Genomic DNA, 22,277 nt, shown 5'->3' on the forward strand with positions numbered 1-22,277 from the left:
GAAAGCTTTCATAATTTTGGTGACTTCCTTTTTGGATCAAAATACTACTCAAAAAACAAAAAAGAGACCCAAAGTGCGTACATACTAATACCCGACCTTAGTTCATATCCTTCCATGAACACCTTAAGTCTATCCCGTCAACCTCATCCTCGCCGCACCCTTTCTACCACCAGCATCGTAACTCTGCGATCTTTATGGTCGTGGTCCGTGGCGGATGTACGTGATGGCGGGCCTCAAGGGAGGGTAATCCAGTCACTGTCGGTCCAATCTCGGTTTCTTCGGCTTCAGCTAAATCGTCTTTTCCTGAGAGTTAGCGACCCACAAATCTCACGGGAGACATTGGACGTCAAGGTCAATTTTCCACGTCCCTCTCTCTTGCAGCTGATCTTTCTTGTTCATTTCTTTTTCTCCTCGCTGGCTTTTGCCACCAAGCACCCATTTTTTTTTTCCTCGAGCATCATAGTTCTTTCTTTTCTTCATCCCTTGCTTTTCCTTCTCAACCTCCTTTCACTCAGACCTATTTCCTATTGTTTTTGCCACAATCTCTCTCTCTCTCTCTCTCTCTCTCTCTCTCTCTCTCTCTCTCTCTCTCTCTCTCTCTCTCTCATTTACCCACTGTTTCTCTTTCACAGTTTTTTACTTCACTCTTTCTCTTCCACTTACTGTAAATATAAATAAATTAGTAAAACAATTAATTCATAACTAAATTAGAAAAAAATAACATTACGTCTTCAGTTAAGCTTAACATTTTACATGTAAATCTGCTTATTCCTACCGACAGTGAATCCGGAAAAAAAAAGAAGATATATCTTAGTGAATTAGTATTCATTACCACAGCCAACGTTTTACTAGAATGAAGATGAGATGAAATGTAACGCTGCTTCATTTCTCATATTTCCCAAAGTGGAATCCCATTATAAAAAAATAATGTAGGGGTTAAACTGGGACACAACAATTTTAGTGTAAATATTGGGACCATTTTCAGAGCAGCCATTAGACGCTTTCCTGTTTCTCTTTTGTTCTTACTTTCACTTTCTAACCCCTTCAGTCCGAGGGGTCTCCAGACCTGAATAAAATTGTCTGAATGTAGCAAGAAGAGCATCGAAAGTGTCAACACTGTACTGAAGAGGGCAATAGAGAATTTTCTTTATTTCTTCACTATGAGGTGTTTACTTAAACCAGACCGTCCTCCCAGAAACAGTGATACACATACCTACAAGGTAACCATGCAGCAAACAAAGTAACGTCTGTTGGTCTAGTGGGTTAAGACATTCTAAACAAACATTACCCAAAATTAGTTTCAGTACGAAGGATTTTTGTTGGTTATTGCTGAAATATTGCTGCGCAGGGAACAATGATTGGTCGCCCTTGCATTAAGTGATTGGACAAAGATCCTAACGCAAGCTCCAACATTCCTCCTGATGGGACAAAACGTGATTGGACTGTATGGATAGGAATCTACAATGTCAACCTTCACGTTACTACAGTCTCAGACTAGTGAATGATTTCAGAATAAAAGACTTACAAACTACAGCAACTCTCTCGGAACAACATTTATTAATACTAAAAGAATGGATCCATTGCTGGCAGTCAGCCAAAATGAGATGAAAAGAAGAAAAATCCAAATTAAAGGTCTATTCATTTCGAAACACATGGACACATTTGCGCTTTTAATAATGGACGTCGCAGGTAACGGAAAAAACAGACTGTGGAAATGAGTACCAGAGTTGACCAGATGTATAAGTGAGGAACAGAATACCAAGTAATATTTTCATTACAGATTAGTGCAGAACAGTGGTGAGGGTGTATCGTTAAGTGAATTCGAGTATTTAGTTTCTTGTTATTAGCTTTAGACATATATGGTAAACTCAAGAAAAATCTATCGTACGAGTGTAAGACAGATAAGGCAGGATTCAAGACTGGGTCAGAGTCATTGCTGGAGAAAGCGTGATGTGTTTAAACAGGAAGGGTGAGGACGGGGACAGGAGGCGACAGGAGATAAAGGCATAATGCACCAGCCGTGGAGTGGAAGCTGATCTACCAACATGCACACGCACATACACACATCCATAGTAACTCTCTGAACACACACACTGTCCGACACATTAAAATATACACACATTTACAAAACAGTAAAAAAGCAGGACACGTTCTCCGGCGCACATCCTCACACAGGCTTGAGCATAAAAACTTTAGTTTATGCGCTCATGGGTATGAACCTATAGGCACAGAACCATACATGCATACATACATATACAAACGTTTTCACACATACTTACACGCATACACATACATACATACAGACACATACGCTTTCGCACATACAAGCAGAAACATAAATACGTAACGGTACATATACAGTACATACGCTTTCACACATACTTGCACATATACACACACATACTTAGACAAAAATAGCATTCACACATACATGCAATCTCAAACAAAAGCGCGCACACACACACACACACACACACACACACACACACACACACACACATACAACTCCTAAGGGATCTGTCTCACAGGTGTACTCATATGTGTACAAAGTGTAATTGCTGCAGCTGCGGGAAAAAGTTGTCTTATAAATAAAGTGATGCCTTCAAGACGGGCTAAATCTTGATTTCCACTCCAAGTGTTGTGTAAAATCATCTGGTGGTAGCAGAAAGGAAACAGGTACGGTGAAACATATAAAGCAATACTGCTTACCCATGTTAATAAAATTCCACATAATTTTGAAGGAATGTCGATCTCAGATAACCTATATAATTGTCAAAATGGTGAAGAATATCAGAATATACGACGAGGTCCCATACACTTGATAAAAAAAAAAATGTTTTGTGATTTAAAGAATAACATCAAACTATCATTAGGTAGGGGATGGATCTAAAGATTTTAAAATTAACACTGATTAAGAATGCACAACGCCTTGTCATCAAGTATTATACAGCGCCAGTCTGAGCGACAGTTACAGTATGCTTGTGTCCATTAGAATGTCCACGAGGCGACGGGAGACATTATAAGCAGATATTGTGTCCATGAGCTAAGGCCACATATCTATTTATTGCCAGACGCCTCAATCACGTCAGGGGTGGCCACAAACAAATCGCCTCCATGTCGGCCTGTCCATCGCCTTCTCACTGCCCCCCACCCCACCCCGCCATCTCATTGCCCTGCTCCCAACTCACACCCCCCTCTTTCATATACCTCTCCACTCCATTCCTCAATCCCATCCTCGGCCTCCCTCTACCTCTCCCCTCCTCAATCTCACTCACATACACGCTCCTCGTCAGTCTCCCGCTCTCCATCCTCTCCACATGGACAAACCACTCAGTGCATTTCTCCTAACGCTTTCTATCACATCCACATCAGCATCACAACTCTCCTTCACTTCCTTATAAGTCAGTCTGTCTCTCCACCTAACTCCACATGCTTCTCTCAAATAACTCCTTTCCACTGCTCTCAGTCTTGAATTTTGCCCTTCCAACAAGGTCCAAGCTTCACGTCCATACATTAGAGTTGCTATCACAAAACTATCATGCAGGAACATTTTTACTTCCATGCTCACCTCCCATTTCTTATCACTGTTTTCAAAGATCTAGCAAACATTCTTCCCTGTTGCACCCTTTAAAGCACTTCATCCTCCAAACTTCCATCCTTATTCATCACACTACCCAAGTTCTTAAATGAACTCGCATTTCCGATTTTCTCATCATCCAACCTCACTGTACATTCAGTGACTTCGTTACTTTTTCCTTGAAGACCATAACTTTACTCTTTCCTATATTCACCTTTAGATTCCGTTTCTTACACGCTCTACCAAATTCATTCACTAAACCTTGCAGTTCCTCTTCTTGTTCACTTAAGAATACAGTATCATCTGTAAACAACAGTACAGGAAGTTTCCAAATGTTGTTCTCTCTCATTAGAGCAGCTCCAACATCCACTGCCCTGCCTTATTCCTCTTTGTATCCCCATCCACATACAGACTGAACAGCCATGGAGACATGGCACACCGCTTTTTCAATCCAATATTCAGATAGAAAAATTCGCTCAGTTCACTATCCGCATGCGCTGCAGCCTTGTCATCCTCATTCATACTACTCACAGCATTCAACAACTTCCTATTTACTCCATAATTATATTCTTATTATTTTCCACATTCCTTGTATGTCAACTTTGTCATATGCTTTCTCCAGATCCATAAAAGCCACATGCAACATCTTTCCCATCTCTAGAAACTTTTCCACTAAAGGGCTAAGGATGAATATCTGATTTACACAAACTCTTCCCATCCTAAAACCTCCCTGTTCTTCTCCAACTATTTCCTCTGTTTTTTCTCTAATTCTGTCAATAAGCTATATACTTTTCCTATTACACTAAGAGGACAAATACCACTATGATTACCACACACTTCTTCCCCCCCCCCCCCTTTCCATTGTGCAATGAAATAATAATACCAGACTTCCCATCCTCCAGGACTCTACCTTCCTCCCAGGCCAATCCGCACTTCTTCCATATCCATTCTACTACTATCTCTCCCCCATGTTTCAGCATTTCACCACGCTCTCCATCAGTTCGTGGGGCTTTCCCTATTTTGATCTTCATTGCTTCCATTGGTTTCATCCTACTAATCTCTTCCTCCCTTCTCACCCCCTTCCTTCTTCCAGCCATTTCCCAAGCCACTGATACTCGCATTACTTTCATTCTCTATGTTTCACAGTTCCGTACAGTGTTCTCTCTCGTCTGGTCACTTTTACTTCCTTCTCCGCTATCAAACTGCCATGTTTATCGTTCACTCCCCTTCTAACTTCTTTATCACCCTGTCTAACTCTCTTTACCTCCTTCCAGAGCATTTTCTTACATTCCATCCACTTTACACTCAAATTCCTTCCAAATTCCTCATTCACTCTCTTCATACTCTCTCATACTAATATTTTCACATCTCTCTTTCTCTCTACAGAACATATAACTCTCTCTTCCGTTTCTCAACTTCCTCCATGCCTCCGCTTTCCATCCACTCACCATATGCTTTCTTCTTTTGTGCCACAGCCTGTCTCACCTCTTCATTCCCCCATGCTGTTCCTTGCAACCCCCTTGTGTCAAATCTTCATCCCACACACCGTCTTACATGCTGCACAGATTCCTTCTGTGAATATCTTGCCCACACTTTCCACCTCCCCATTTGCTCCATCATATTTACCCAATAGGTCCTCCACTTCTCTCTTATAATGTGTCTTCTTTTCATCCACTTCCAAACTTTTTACCCTCGTTGTATGGACTACTTCCTCCTGTCCGTCCCTCCTTCTATTCCCCTATTACACTTGAACCTTGGCTTTTACCTCCACCAAAGTGGTGGCTCGAAAATCGACTTCCCCAACCTTTGTATGCTCTTGCATCCATTACAACCTTCTCATTCTTTCATCCACACACACATAATAATTAATCATTGCCCACCGTTCATTCAGTTCACCATCCACCCTTCTCCTTATTTGCTACATATACCTGTGGATCATTTTGTGCCTAAAGAGTGTATTGGCTATCACCAACCCCCCCTCCCCGCACTTTCCCTAAAAACGCTTTGAACTAAGATAACCTAGACTCTGCCCTTACCCTCTCTCAAGAACTTCTGTTGCAGTCTTGTTCCTGTTTTATTTATTTATTTTTTTTTACGTTGACCGTTCTTTATCTTTAGTCCGGATGCTTATGTTTCCTCATGAAGGGTCAATCTTTTGGCTCAAGAATTAAAACTAATCGTTATTAATCCTTTTTCACTGCCACGAAAAAGAATAATTATTTTCTTGTCGCTTCTATACCGTTTTACAAAGCCAAAAAAATTTATTATTCGTACTGAAGGAGGTGAAGAGATACAGTACCAGCTTCGCTCTGTATCATCTAAATTCTCCGAACAGAGGCACATCAAAGAAATGTTAAATCGCGAAATGTGTTGCTATTTCTAACCTGTCCACACTAAAACTAATGTGACGAAGAATATAGCAACATTTTCTCTTACTTTCTTGAAATTTGTATATTTGTCCATCTGTCGATCATCCAATCCTTTTCGTCCTATCTGGAAAGTAGGATAGCGAAAAAAAAAAAAAAAATCTTCCCTCCCACTGTCCCCAGTCCACTGATGTTTCCACTCTACCACCACCTCCCTCACGGATTAGCAGATCATCCGGAACTGAAGGCCAAGAACAGGTTTTGCTACAGTGTATTCAAAGCTAGTTTCGAGATTCGTAATATCTATTCCTTTCCAAATTATTCCTCGTAGTTCATCTACCTGATAGCCTACAAATACCATATTCAAGAATGTAAATATGTACAATGTACAGTAAGTCGCTAAGGCTAATGTGCTACGGAGCCACTTATTCCATCTATCCCACGGCTTTATAGCCGAACCCGAAATGGAAGCGAGGAATATGTGTTACTCTCTGTGTACTCTATCTTGGCTTGTAACTGCCATCTTCCCATCCGGAATGCGGAGTTATAACACTAAAATAAAATCGAATATGATGCTTGTCACGATGAAGTAGTATGAAAAGTGTGAGGATTCGTTGTATTGTCTGTTTTGGGGGCATTTGAACCAATGAAATACGCCTCAAAAGGACGATAATTTGTACCAAATTAAGATACAAAAAAATACAGAATATAATAACAGCATAGGCAACACAGATCGATACCGGTTGCAGGAACAAGACACCTGCCACACAACTGACAACGGGATACCAGGCAACACGGCTTCGTCTGATGGAATCTGAGTCGGGAGAAAGAACAGGTGATATTCGCTGAGGTAATTGGACAGCCAACATCTCCGGCTGACACGGGATAACAAGTGCTCCCCCCCCCCAAAAAAAAAAAAAAAAAGATGAGTGACATCGATAAAACTTTCAAGCAGGGAACTACAGTATACACGAAGAAAACTTAAGTGATTATGATAAAGCTTTGGAACAGGCAAGTATATCACGAGCTTGTGAAATATTGATAAAACTTTCGACCAAACAACAATAACACAAACACACACACACACACACAAATAAATAAATAAATAAGAAAACAGTAAGGTAACGCCTGGCTCTGTGGCCGAGCAGACCCATCAACCGTAATAAAAACAGTCCCTCTTGCAGAACCATCCTATGCGCTAGTGAAATATTGTTCCCTTGCAGTGGACAGCGCCTTGCCAGAGCGATGAGCGGGGAAGAGCGTGAAGGTTTCGTTCGTGAGTGGAGGCCGCATCTCCGTCTCTCCACCCAGATAACAGGGGCATCTGAGTAGGCTCCACATCACTCCCTTACTTGGTTATATGGTTACAACCCAGCGTTGTAAATGGTAGTCTGGGTTACATGAAACCATTAGGTTTGTCACTCAGTGCACAATCACCTAAGGAAAACGTAGACAGCACAATATCAAGTGAGTGAATGATGGTCACCACCACCTATCACTAGAATATTTATATGATACCGATAAAGCTTTTTGACCAGGGAACTATAACGAGAAGAAAACCAAAGTTGCATATATTATAAAACTTTCGACCACGCAACTTCATGAAGAAAACTTAAGTGGGATTAATAAAACTTTTGACCAAACAACTATAATATGGAGAAAACTTAAACGGTATCTATAAAACTTTCGACTCAGCAACTATAACATGAAGATCATTTAAGTGATATCGATAAAACCTTCGACTCAGAAACTTTAACATGAAGAAAACTTAAGTGATATTTCCATAATACTTTCGACTCAGCAATTATAACGTGAAGAAAACTGAAGAAAACTTAAGTGATATCAGTAACACTTTCGACTCAGCAATTATAACATAAAGAAAAGTAATATTAATAAATCTTTCCTCTCAACACCTGACATGAATACTTACGTGGTATTGATAACATTTTCTCTCAGGCAACTATAATACGAAGAAAACTTATATATGAAACCGATAATACTTTCATCCAAGCAGCTATACTACAATGATAGAATCAGTGATAATGATACAACTTTCAACCAGGAAAAAATAGTAGTAAAACTTAAGTAGTATTAATAAAGCCGTCCATCAGGTACCTACCGTATAAAACATAGAAAACCAAAGTGGTATTAGCAGGTAATCCCGTCTCCGGCTACACCCTTTAGGGGTCAAACTCCCATTTGTTTTCCACCAGGAACTGATCCCACACTAAACAATTTTACCCTTATTGACCGATCTTCCTTGTGGACCTTTTTTCTTATGGATATATTTTCCCTCATGGCCTATTTTCACATCGGCATTTTCACTCATATTCCCATTTTTCCCTCTGCACTTATTTTCTCCAATAGAACTATTTTCACATTTGAACATTTTGTCCACAACAGAACTGTTTCCCTCTCTCAATCTGTTTTCCCTCCTGGGACCTATTTTCCCTTCAGGGAACTATTTTCCCTCCATGGATCTATCTTCCCTCCAAGGACCTGCTTTCCTTCCAGGGACATATTTTCTCTCCATGGATCAATTTCCCCTCCAGGGAAATATTACCCCTCCATGGACATATTTCCCCTCCAGGGACCTATTTTCCTTCTAGGAACCTATTTCCCTTCTAATTTCTCCGCTGGACTTAATGTTTCCTTTTGGAGATATTTTCCACACTGCTTTCTCCATTTTCCCTTTTGCATGTACGTTAATTATTTATTTCAAATAATGAATGGAGGAAGGAAAAACAAAGACAAAAAAATGAGTCCATGTGCCTAAAGTCGTCCTCCATTCATAGAATATTTATAACAACTAGATTTAAATTGAAGTGGATTAAATGTTTGTGGGAAACAACTCCCAGGAAGTGAATTCCGGAGAGTAGTAATTCTGGGTATAAATGAATTTTGATAAGCAGAAGTTCTACATTGCGGGGGAGAGAGTGTGAGTTCATAGGCGCTCCCAGCTGCCCGAGTATGGCACTACGACAGGGCAGACTGGGAGGGACTACATAATTTTTTCATGGATGCTCCTTGGACCTCCTTTTTCTCCCAAGATGTAAATTCCACATTGGGTCACATACAGGATTTCATTAAAGTCGGCATGGAAACATTCATTCCCCATCATATTTACAGAAAAAGATGTAATTCTCCTAAATGGTTTGACCACATTTGTCCTAGAGTAACAGAACATAATACAACAGCCTATAACATTTATACAAGGACCAAAACCAAAGAAGCCTTTAACTATTACAGAAATATCAGAAACCATGCCAAAACTATTATCAGTCTTTCTAAATCAAACTTTCTACATAGACAAGCTAACAAACTACTAAACAGCCCAAATGATAACAAGATATTCTGGTCAACACTTAATTCATTCAAAACTAACTTCACTACCACCTCTTCCATTCCACCTTTACAGTCCCCCAACGGAAATCTAGTAAGTGACCCACGTGGAAAAGCCAAACGTCTTGTTGACATTTTTTCAACAAACTCAGCCCTAAATACTGAAAATCACAATATCCTTGTACTTGATTTTGATTCCCCTCAAATACCTCCTTTCATGATTCACACCAGATTCGAACAAGCAGTATTACGGAATCTCTCAGCAGACAAAGCTACTGGTCCTGATGAAATTCCTTCAATAGTACTTAAAAAGTGCTCCTCAGTGTTGGCTCCCGTTTTGGCAAAATTTTTCCGCTTTTACATCCATACCTCAAGTTTTCCAACCTCTTGGAAAGAAGCAAATATCCATCCTGTAAAAGGGAGCAACTTCTGATCCATCAAACTAGAGACCAATTGCAATAACTTTCATTTTCGGTAAAGTTTTTGAGACCCTAAGTAACAAACACATAATCAAGCATCTAGATATCAATTAAATAATCAATGATCGACAGTATGGATTTAGACAAGAACGTTCAACTGTAGACATTCTTTGCCTTCTTACCCATCAGATTAACAAAACAATAGACCAACACGGTGAAACACACACAATAGCACTTGATATATCAAAAGCATTTGACAGAGTATAGCACCAGGCCTTATTGTCTAAGATGTCACACTATGGCCTTGCATCAATGGTTCCTCTAATTTCTTCTTACCTTCGTAATAGAAAAATACGGGTCATGGTAGATGGAATTTACTCTCAGTTTCATTCCATAAATGCTGGAGTACCTCAGGGATCAGTTTTGGCTCCAACCCTCTTTCTCATTCATATAAATGACCTCCTATCTGTCACTCACAACCCAATACACTCTTCGGCTGAGGACTCGACCCTTCATAGTTCTTTCACATTTAGTACCTCCTTTACACAATTTGATATTATAAATTCCCAAATAAACACAGCAGTTTCTCTGAATCAGGACCTTTCAAAAACTAATCAATGGGGACAAACAAATCTATCTCTATCTATATACCTAGGCTGCTTCCCCCAAGGAAAGGGAGGTAGCCGAGACAGGACGACTCACTCTCCATTTACTCATCCATTCAAACACATTCATTCGCATCTTAGCCCCAAAGGGGAGAACGGACAGATCCTCACCGCATCACACCGCACAAGGGTCAACTGCGCAATGCAAGCAGTGACATCCACAGCAGGGCCCGACAGCAGAACTGGTTTACCCCTGCCACATCATAACAGACCCATCCCCTTACCCGCACCTGACCTGACTAGCTGATCAGACCAAATGCGGGAGAATATCCCCTCAGGGCTGCGTCATCACTTATTCATTCACAATTTCTCTCCATTTATTTCTGTCACGCACAGCCACTCTTCCTTGCTCAACAGACATCCCTCTCGCATCCAGCGCTCTCTTCACACTGTCCATCCATCCTATTCGTGGTCTTCCTCTCAGTCTTACACCTCTCACATCAGATCTAGTTATCTTTTTCACCAATCGCTCATTATCCATTCTCTCCATATGCCCAAACCATTGCAACACCCTCTGCTCAACTCTACCAGCCATCTCCCGAACAACTCCAGTTCTCCTTCGCACTTCATCATTTCGCACTCGATCCATACGCGTCACTCCACACATACTCCTCAGACATCTCATCTCCATTACATTCAAACTTTTCCTCTCTGCTACACCCATATTCCATGTTTCAGCCCCATATAACGCAGTCGGTACCACAACACCCTCATACAGCCTTCTCTTTACATCCATTCTAAGCGAACGACATTTAAACACTTTTTTCATTCCTCCCAGCACCTTTCCTACTTCATTTATTCTAAACTTCACTTCTGCATCTATTCTTCCATCCACAGCAACATGTGACCCTAGATATTTAAAACAATCTACCTCCTCAAGCAACTCACCATTCAAAACTATATTCATCCCCCTACCATCTATCAACCTCGTACACTTCATCACTTTACTCTTATTCTCATTTACTTTCAATTTCCTCCTTTCACACACCCTTCCAAACTCCTCTACCAACTGTCTCAATCTCTCCTCTGAATCAGTCACCAGTGCAGTATCATCTGCAAACAGCAGCTGCTTCAGATTCCACTCTCCTCCATCAACATTTACCAGACTCAGACCACCTAAAACTCTTGCATTCACCTCCCTTACAACACCATCCATGTAAATATTAAACAACCAAGGCGACATCACACATCCCTGTCGCAGCCCCACTCTCACGGGAAACCAATCACTCACAGCATTTCCCACTCTTACACACGCTCTACTATTTACATAAAAACTTTTCACCCCTTTTAGTAACCTACCATCAAGTCCATACAATCTTAAAACAGTCCACAAAGCCTCCCTATCAATTCTATCATACGCTTTCTCTAAATCCATAAATGCCCAAAACACATCCTTGCCTTTCGCTAAATACTTTTCACACACTTGTCTCACAGCAAACACCTGATCAACGCATCCCCTCCCTCTCCTAAAGCCACACTGCTCATCACTAATCACTCCCTCTGTACCCTCTCTAACTCTCATAATTAACACTCTTCCATACACTTTACCTACAACACTCAACAGACTTATACCCCTAAAGCTAGTACATTCATACTTATCACCCTTGCCTTTATACAACGGGACCACACAAGCACTTGCCCAGTCAATTGGCACCATACCTTTCTCAAAGCACACATTCAATAATCTTACTAACCAGTCAACAATAGTCACTCCACCACCCTTCAGGCATTCCACAGCACACCCATCCATACCTGCAGCTTTCCCTGTTTTCATCTCCTTTACTGCCTTCTCCACTTCCTCCTTCGTGATCAAAGAATCATTCAACTCTCCCAACACATTTATTCCTTGCACCCTTCTATCTGCCACAATCTCATCCACCCTTTCCTCCTCTACATTTAACAATCTTTCAAAATACTCTGCCCATCTCTTCCTTACTCCATCCATCTCAATTAACATCCTTCCATCCTCTGCTTTTACTCGTTCTTCCTTCCCAGACTCTCCCTTTCGCACCCTTTTCACCTCCTTCCAAAACATTTTCTTATTCTGTTGAAAATTCTCTGTCAGCCGCCTACCCCACCTCTCATCTGCTGCCACTTTAGCATCACGCACAGCCCTTCTCGCTCTATTCCTCTTTTCCTTATACCTTTCATATGACATCTCATCCTTCCTCTGCAGCCACACTTCATATGCACGTCTCTTCTCAGCCACAGCCATACTTACTTCCTCGCACCACCATTCACTTCCTTTTCTTACACCACCACCCACACGTCTCACACCACACACCTCTTCTGCATGCCCCACCACAGCACTCTTAAACAACTGCCATTCCTCCTCCACACTGCCATTTTCCCGATCTTTCACTGCGTTCCACTCATCTTTCAATTTCTCCTGATACTCTATCTTTTTCTCTCTTTTATCCAACTCACTCACTTTCAAAACCTCCCTGCCACACCTAACCCTCCTAGCTCTCACCCATCTCTTACCTACTCTTAACTTTCCCTCCACCAGGTAGTGGTCAGACATACCTCCACCCTCCCCTCTCAGAACTCTCACATCCAACAATCTTCCTATTACATTCCTAGACACAACCACATAGTCCATCAAGGCTCTATCAACAACCCTTCCACCCTCCTGTCTCACCCATGTATACTTATAAATATCTTTCTTCTCAAACAGCGTATTCCCAATCACCATCTCTCGCTCAACACACATCGCTATCATTCGTTCCCCATTTTCATTTCTTCCAGGCACACCATGCATACCAACAAACAAATCTGGTCTCATTTAATGCTCAAAAAACTAAATACATTAATTTCTCCAACAGAAAGAATCCCTCAGATTTTCACATAATTTTAAATGTCAATATTCCCATATCTACTACAATTGATATCCTAGGTGTTACTCTAAACCCCAACCTAAGCTGGACAGCTTATGTTAAATCGCTTGCTAAAAATGCTTCCAAAAAATTGGGACTTATGTACAGAGTTCGTGAGTTCTTCACTGACTCGCAAATGGCCACAATATACTTAACAATCTATCTGTCTGTCAACAGGTCCTCTCTCTCTCTCTCTCTCTCTCTCTCTCTCTCTCTCTCAAACACACACACACACACACACACACACACACACACACACACACACACACACTTCTCTGCTTCGTTACCTCTTTGTGAAATATGAAGCTCGATCCAAGAGATATCACAAAAGATTTTAAAACGAAGAATCGCTGAGTGTGATAAAAGCTTCGTAGTGGTTTTTATTACTTATGTATATGGATGTGTATGAAGGTATCCATTTAAAGAGTATTGTATACATATATATATATATATATATAGAGAGAGAGAGAGAGAGAGAGAGAGAGAGAGAGAGAGTTCACTTCACCGTGAAGATATGTATGCAAACTAACCACAGGAGAAATGAAAGGAGCGACAGTGAGTACTTTCGTATATTACATCTTCAGACAGAGTGAGACAGAAAAGTAAAGGGTAGAGGTCTTTTATGCTCACCCGCAGCAGGTAGTGGCACACAGAACAATGGATGAAACAGTGAGTGAACTGTTGCGTGACACCAACACCTACAGTGAACTAAAAAGTGATCCAACTGAAAAACAAAGTAGAAAATTCCATAAAGAAATCAAGACTTTGCTAAGAGGAAGGGATGACTTGATCAAACAGTTCTCTGTGCAAAATCCATCTGCACCATATATGTATGGCTTGATTAAAACTCACAAACCAAACAACCCCATCAGGCCAATTGTAAGCTATATGTATGGCTTGATTAAAACTCACAAACCAAACAACCCCATCAGGCCAATTGTAAGCTCTGTAGGCTCTACGACATACAAGCTGTCCAAGTGGCTTGTAACACTGTTGTCCCCTGTTGTAGGCACTGTCTCTGATTCATTTGTACAAAACAATGAGGATTTGGTAAGAAAATTAAAATCTCTAAATGTCATGTACCCCTACAAATTAGTCAGCTTTGATGTTAAATCATTATTCACAAATGTCCCTGTTGATGATGTTTTAACTTTCCTGCCAAGCATTCTGGGTAGTAACACAGATGGTATTCCCTCTGAAAACATTATCAAGCAAATTAAATTGTGCATTGTGAACTCTTCTTTTACCTTTGAAGGTAAATTTTACACACAAAAATTTGGTATGGCCATGGGTAATCCCCTCTCCCCAGTTCTGGCAAATATTTACATGGAGTACTTTGAGAAACATTTACTGACCTCCATAAAGGAGCAAAACATAGTTTGGCTCCGATACGTTGATGATATCCTGTGCTTCTGGCCTAATAGTCTTCCCATTGATGAATTTCTCCTTCAATTAAATTCGTTAGTTCCATCGATTAAGTTTACTCATGAGATGGAAATGGATAATGAATTGCCATTTTTGGATGTAAAAGTCATCAGGGACCAAAATGTTTTGAAGACTAAGGTATACAGAAAACCAACAAATATTATGTCATATGTTCATTACTATTCAAACCATCATATTAATGTAAAAAGATCTGTGTTCATATCCATGTACCTAAGAGCATATAGAATTTCAGACCCAGAATTTTTAGATGATGAACTAAAAATGATTCAAAGTATTGGAAAGAAGCTAAAATATCCACAATGCATACTAACTCAGTGCCACAATACAGCCAAGAAACGATTCCTTGAAGGGAAAACTAATAAGCCAGATCGCCAGGACATTCAAAGAACCCTTGTCCTCCCCTTCCATGAAAATTTTCTTGATGTTGTTCACATACTGAGGAAACTCAATGTACAAGTAGTATTCAAATATGAGAACACCATAAAAAAAAAAAAAAACTCATCTAGAACAGCCCTTTCAGTAATTCAGGCGTTGTTTACAAAATCCCGTGTAAAAGCTGTAACAAATTTTACATAGGACAATCTGGAAAAGATTTGGAAACTAGAATCTCACAACATAAATACAGTGTAAGAACAGCCCAACAGAGTAGTAGTTTATTTCAGCACAAAGCATCCAGTGATCACCATATTGACTGGACAGGCTCCAAGATTCTAGCAAGATCAAAAAGCTTAGATGAAAGAAATGTAATAGAATCTTGTCTAATTTCTGGCATATATGAAAAGAATGTAAACATGAGCTATGGTCATTTTAAGTGTGATAAATTGTTAACTGAATTAATTTTAAAGCAGTATCCCCCAGACTAAAACGTGATTGTTCCCTGTCATCTCCTGGTGGTGTAGTCACACCTGTGTGGCACACACCAAGCATTAATCCTCTAGGTCTTAAGTTAAGCAGCAGTATTTATCCCTTCCTCCCTCCCCCCTCCCCCCTCCCCCCTTCCCCCTCCCTCTCACTCCCCTTTCCTCCCCTCCTACTCCCTCCTCCTTTGTCACGTGCATTTTTTAGATTCAGGTCATCCTTGTTGTGTTCTATTCCCTGCTGCAGGTGACCCTAAGTTAAGCCGCAGGTAAAAATCCAGGTCAGCCATTGTTCTGTGTGCCACTACCTGCTGCGGGTGTGCATAAAAGACCTCTACCCTTTACGTTTCTGTCTCACTCTGTCTGAAGATGTAATATACGAAAGTACTCACTGTCGCTCCTTTCATTTCTCATGTGGTTAGTTTGCATATATATATATATATATATATATATATATATATATATATATATATATATATGTATGTATTTATTTATATACAGAGAGAGAGAGAGAGAGAGAGAGAGAGAGAGAGAGAGAGAGAGAATGAACAAATTAAAAGATGTGACATCAGGTTGTAACTGAGAACATTTGTAGTACCGTAAAAATATTAACAGAAGCAAATCCTGTGACAGCGATGTAAAAAAGAAAAAAAAAAGTCTGCTTGTCATTTAAACTCCCAAACTACTCCATGAACTCATACTAGGTGAATAATATTCCAGAATTTTTCGGTAGGAAAAGTCAGTCGATAATACGTCAACAATATTGAAATATTTTGTAAATTCTGTGATGAGAATAAAGTTTCTCAATCTCACTATTAACGAGCTGCAGAACTTAGAATGTAGGTTAACCATATCAACATCCCTCAACTGTTCCATAAATGTATCCTACTTTATAACATGATATCAGTATACCGTATCAAATGTTTGCAACTGTTACATAAACCAGCTCTGTATTAATGCATACAGGCCAACTGCATCCATCACCGATTCCCGTTACATAATTGTGCTCTGTAACATGGCATACAGGCTCCATCACTGACAACTGTTACATAAATGTGCTCTGTAACATAGCATACAGGCTAACTGGATCCATCACAAATGAACTATGACAAATGTGCTCTGTAACGTGGCATACAGGTCAGTTGTATCCATCACTGACAACTGTATCATAAGGTGACATTCATATTTGACCTATGTAAAAAAATAAACATTAAAATACAAAAAAAAAAAAAATAGTGCAAAGCACGAGACCTACATTCAGCCTAAAAACTAAGAGTTACACTTTTTTAGCCCAGTGGAACTGACGCACGATCGACTGTTCTCAAAACTGAACAAGTGGTGCCAATCACAACAATCCTCGCCCGACCACTCAAAGTGCTGAATGAAAGCCCATATGAGACTTCCTATATCTTGATAAGAGTAAATATCACTATCTTCAAACAGTTTCGAGTTATAACCCCCTGATTATCCATGACCTTGAGTTTGACCATTCAAAGTCACTTAAGATCAAAGGTCAGGGTACCAAGCAAAAACCCACATGGAATTTCTTGTATGTTGATGGTAGTAAATATCTATCTGCAACCCGTTTCGAGTTATAGCTCCCTGAAAATCCGTGACCTTGAGTTTGACCTTTCAAGGTCACTCAAGGTCAAAGGTCTTGGTGCCAAATGAAGGCCCATATGAGAGATCCTATATGTTGATAATAGTAAATATACCTATCTTAAACCTGTTTCGTGTTATAGTCCTCTGAAAATCCGTGACCTTGATTTTGACCTTTCTTGTTCAATCGATTACCTCCAAAATTGAATCGCTTCCTTTTGGAACCAGTGCCCGCATATCTTTGTAAGTTTCATGTAGTTTCATTCAGCCTTTTTTCTGTATTGTTGCAAACACACAAACGACCAAAAACAATACTTCACAGAAGTCCGTCCCGGGCAAGGAAATAAAACTGTTCAGAGATACGAACAACGCAACATGAAGCCCATCACCGGAGTGTGCAGTTACATCGTCAGTGAAAGGAACCTCGCTAAGAGACTCGTGGCAAGCTTTTTATATTCATACTTCAGAAACAATGCCTCATCTATGTATACGTGTATTACAGCACTGTACTTTAGAAAGGTAGGCCACACATATAACCCTTGATTCTGTGTGTGTGTGTGTGTGTGTGTGTGTGTGTGTGTGTGTGTGTGTTACTGACTACCCTGTTTATAACAAGTTAGATACATAATTTGGGAAAAACGTGTAACGTATAAAGACACAAACGTACGAAAGCAAAATTCTCTCTCTCTCTCTCTCTCTCTCCTGTTACTCTTCGCTTTTTCTCAGTCACAGCTTTCTCCGCTTTCTCTCTCTCTCTCTCTCTCTCTCTCTCTCTCTCTCTCTCTCTCTCTCTCTTTCATCCATTCCTTCCTAATTTTTTTATTATCTCTTTCTGTCGACTCTGTCCCTCCTTTCTCTTTCATCAGCAGTCCCTCTCTTTCTGTTAATTTTGATTCCTTCAGGTTTGTTCTTCAAACTTTACATCGACTCTTTCTGTTCTCTCGACTCCCAGAGGTGTTAGCATGGAGAGTAATATATATATATATATATATATATATATATAATCTGGAAATTAAATACAAAGTATCTTTTTCTACTAGTGTTTATGATAACTTTAAATAACAGTGAAAAATTATCGAGTTCGGTCGCTTTTAGTACTAAACAGTTATTCTGTCTTGGCGAAAAAACTGGCATATTTCCATCATGAGGGCTTTATTGTTACAAGAGATTTTTCACTAGAATATGATGTTAGTCACGAGAAAAAAAAAAAAAGTTATGGATTGGCCATATTGGGTAGCAATAACTTTTTTTGAGACTAAAACAAGTGCAAAAAGATGAAAATGAGAGCCAACTTGGAGCAAAAGGAGCATTGCTTTGTCACTTTAGCATTCACTATAATCTGACTGTCAAGTTAATGGCAACTGTGTACTGTAAGTAAAGAGTAACTGGTAGTATTAGTAGTAGTAGTTGTTGTTGTTGTTGTTGTTGTTGCCTCAGGTTCATATGAGACTTGATCCTGGAGGACAACAGCCTTTTTAATCTGCCTTTCTCCCGAGGTCCACGGTCCACCTTTTGGAAAAGGAGGAAGTAGCTGTGGGACGTTTTCATAACCAGGCAGTTGATCCGCTCAGCGATATAGGTGCCACCACATGAAGGCCTCTTGCTCCAGCACCATGAGTAGAGGCAAAGGTATATTAAATCATATGAGTATTGTAAGTGCATTTTAAGATCAAAAGAGAGTTTAGATAATACGGCACCTGATCTTTGTACGGTCGCCCTAGGATGTGATGTCACAGAGTTTGTACGGTACATTTTCTGTGGGCTCTATGACATTACTTAGTAGCGCGACTCTACATACCAAACTTAATAAGTTCTTTGATATGATCATGTATGTCATTCTATTTTTTATTGTACTAAATAGGTCTTGCTCAGTTTGGCTGAGCTCCATCCAGTTTGGACAAGGCGAATGAAAACACTGTTTAATCTCCTCAGACAGAGATGATAAGAATATACACAAAAACAGAAAAAAGAAAGAAAAATGTGTCACTGTATTCAAAACTTCAAACTTTTTATTTCTATGACGTGTTTATGTTTTGTCCTTGTTGCCACCTAAGTCTACTAATACCAAGTCGGTTCACTTTCCCTCAGGGCGCAGGGAGGCGTGGCTTGTGTGTGACGTCAGTTGACTTAAGTAACAGAAAATGTATAAAAGGGCAGACTCAAACTAAACATGTATAATAAGGGAAAACGAAGAAGGGTAAGAAGTGCGGACTCGTTTAACCGTATAACATAACAGTAGCTTCCCTCACACCCTTACGCCTTCCCTTACACCCCCATACCTTCCCTCACACATTTCAGTCCCTTCCCTCACTTCGGACTAAAAATGTGTCATGATCTGGAGAGTGTAGCATACATCCACTCACCACCACGGTCAGCCGTCAACTGAACTCGTGTTTCATGTAAGCTGACGTCACTCCGATGCTCCGCCCCCTGCGCCAGCTTGGACCCGTTTTAGGTGGAAGTGATCCGACTTGGTATTAGTAGACTTAGGTTGCCATTACATTAACCCTCTCGTGCACGATAAGTTTTGGCAAGTTTTCTGGCACACGATTTTATCTGCCTGGCCGCCCGCGCATGGCAAATAACACGTATTCTCGCCTTATTTTCGTCACCCAAACATCAATATACTGCCATGAAACGTATTTCATCTTATTCATCGATGTTTGTTATAGCTGATAAGCACCACAAAAAACAGGAAAACACGAATAAAACAACATTAGGCGGCTGTGAATAAACATTTCGCTACATCAATTTCATTTCCCAACATCACCATTCGAATGCTTTCCATCATACAGGAAAAAGTTATTGTGAGCTTTGATAGAGAATTTCATCAGCTTTCTAATGAGACAAATCCGGTTGTGATAAGATTTGTAGTTTTCGAGAAAACAGCCAAAAACTGAAAGCCATTTTTGAAAAAAATTCAGGGAGCATTTAAGAACAACTCTTCTCGCACACCTTAAGTTTTTTGTGCATAATAATATGCAGAATTTCACAAGCTTTCTCATGAGCACCACTTGGTTTTGATACGCCTCATAGTTTTCGAGTAAATCGCCAAAAACGACTGGGTACTCACGGCCGTGCGTCACTTTCCGCACAATAATCATTATAATCCCGTCTTTTCGTCAGAGATATTATATTGTTACATCCTGAACATAAGTAGAATTCACTGATCTTTATCATGGTTCTTACGGGAAATCGACAGGTACAATAGTTTTGGAGTAATTGAACGACAAACGTAAGGTACTCCTCCTCGCCCGCAAGCGAGATAACATTCTTTCCCTGCCTCACCCACACCTACATATTTTCGCTCGTTAGGTTTTATTATCTTCTTTTTTTACTCGAAGTATACATGTAAAATATCATAAGGTTTTTGATAGTGCTCTCAGAAACTGGACATGACCATTAGTCTTTTTGCTAGGTACTGATACTGAAACTGAACTTTCTTCCATCTCATATGTGTGTAGGTAAAAACAATACTTATTTGTGTAAAAAAATATAGAACTATAGAAATAGGTCAATATGCAAATCAACAAAATACGGATAACTTACTTCCTCCAGAGGTGTTGAGATGCTGGCAGAAGCTTGAAGGATTGCTGGAAGATGAGTAGTTATGTAGTGTGTGAGCATGTGTGTGTGTGTGTGTGTGTGTGTGTGTGTGTGTTTGTGGGTGAGTGTGTGTGCATGTGTGTGTGTGTGTGTCTGTGGCTGTGGCATAATATCTTCTCTCCTTGCGATACGTTTGCGTAAAACACATGCGATGCACTCAATAGATTTCTCCACAAACATTCAGTGCACAACATACGTATATATATGGGGCTGTGACATATTTCTTTTCTCTGATACTTGAGCTATATTTTCGCTAAGTCAGTCAATGCATGCAATATATCTCAGAACACTCGCTGCACTATTTTATACATGTGTTTCACACTAAACCATACGTAATATAGCACTGTCTGAGATTGGTACAATACCTTTTCACTGAAGTCTGTGACTGTGTGGCGTATTTGTTGTCTCTGATACTTGCACTAGGTTTGAGCTAAGTCAGGCAATGTATGCAATATTTCTCGGTGAACACCTGCTGCACTACTTTATACGTATGTTTCACACTAAACCATACACAATATAAAACATTATCACATGATTCTATCCCAACCTCCTCTATTATTCCCTTCCTGACTCTATGGCGTATGTGACTGCTTGTTTCCTTAGCAACTATGGCATATCTTTAAGGCATACATAACACCTGCTATGGTAGGTCAGTTATTTCACTAATCCAGGCACTACATGTTTCACAAAATATAAGTACTGGCTTCACTACAAAGGTAATATACTCATATCATATACGGGCAGGGTGATGCAGAGAGGAAACCCCTTTATAACAAACCACACTCCTGCCTCTAGGCCTAACGGCTGATAATGAGCCCTAATGCTTTAAAAACAATATACAGTATCTATGGTCCATAGACACAATCACTTCACATTATAGTAAAAAAACACTGTACAATCACAATATTTCAATAATGGCTTCTGCCTCAGGTGGGAGGGGGGAAAATGGTGGGTTTAAAGGGACAACTAACAGCTGTGCATCCCTCCAGCCTGGCTAGTCATGAGATACTGGGGTTTTTCTGCTATGCATTGTCTCATCAGAGCAGTCACAGTGTTGCCAATGCCTTACCTCAGGACAAACACACGCCTGCTAGAACGCACCAAAATTTGACGCAAATCAGCTGAAAACTCAACTTTTGGTGAACTTTTTAATGATTAGGAACGCGATTCGCGTGACTGTGCTTCTTCCTACAAAACCTCATGGAATGCGATTCATGTGACTGCGCCAGAGAGAGTTAACCCAAGACGTCCCATCGACGTATGGATACGTTGCAACATTTTGCATTTGCCAGTCCCGTCGACGTGCTGGTACGTTTTGCAATTGCAAGATCCATAATTTCCAAAATTTTCAAAATTCACGCGAGATTTTTGGTACATAACATCGCATGACCTTCCCCTACCTGCCACCAGGCGGGGACACTCAGCGACCCCGTGCGACCTGCGCTCACCTGCGGCTCGGTCACTCACCTGTTAGCAACGGTCCTTCTCAGACATGGCGCATAGAGGTCTCTCGGAGGAGGAAAT

Source organism: Coenobita brevimanus, chromosome 105 (genome assembly GCF_032717465.1).
Source record: "Coenobita brevimanus isolate Jiangsu-jjx chromosome 105, ASM3271746v2, whole genome shotgun sequence".
In the NCBI taxonomy this organism is placed as follows: domain Eukaryota; kingdom Metazoa; phylum Arthropoda; class Malacostraca; order Decapoda; family Coenobitidae; genus Coenobita; species Coenobita brevimanus.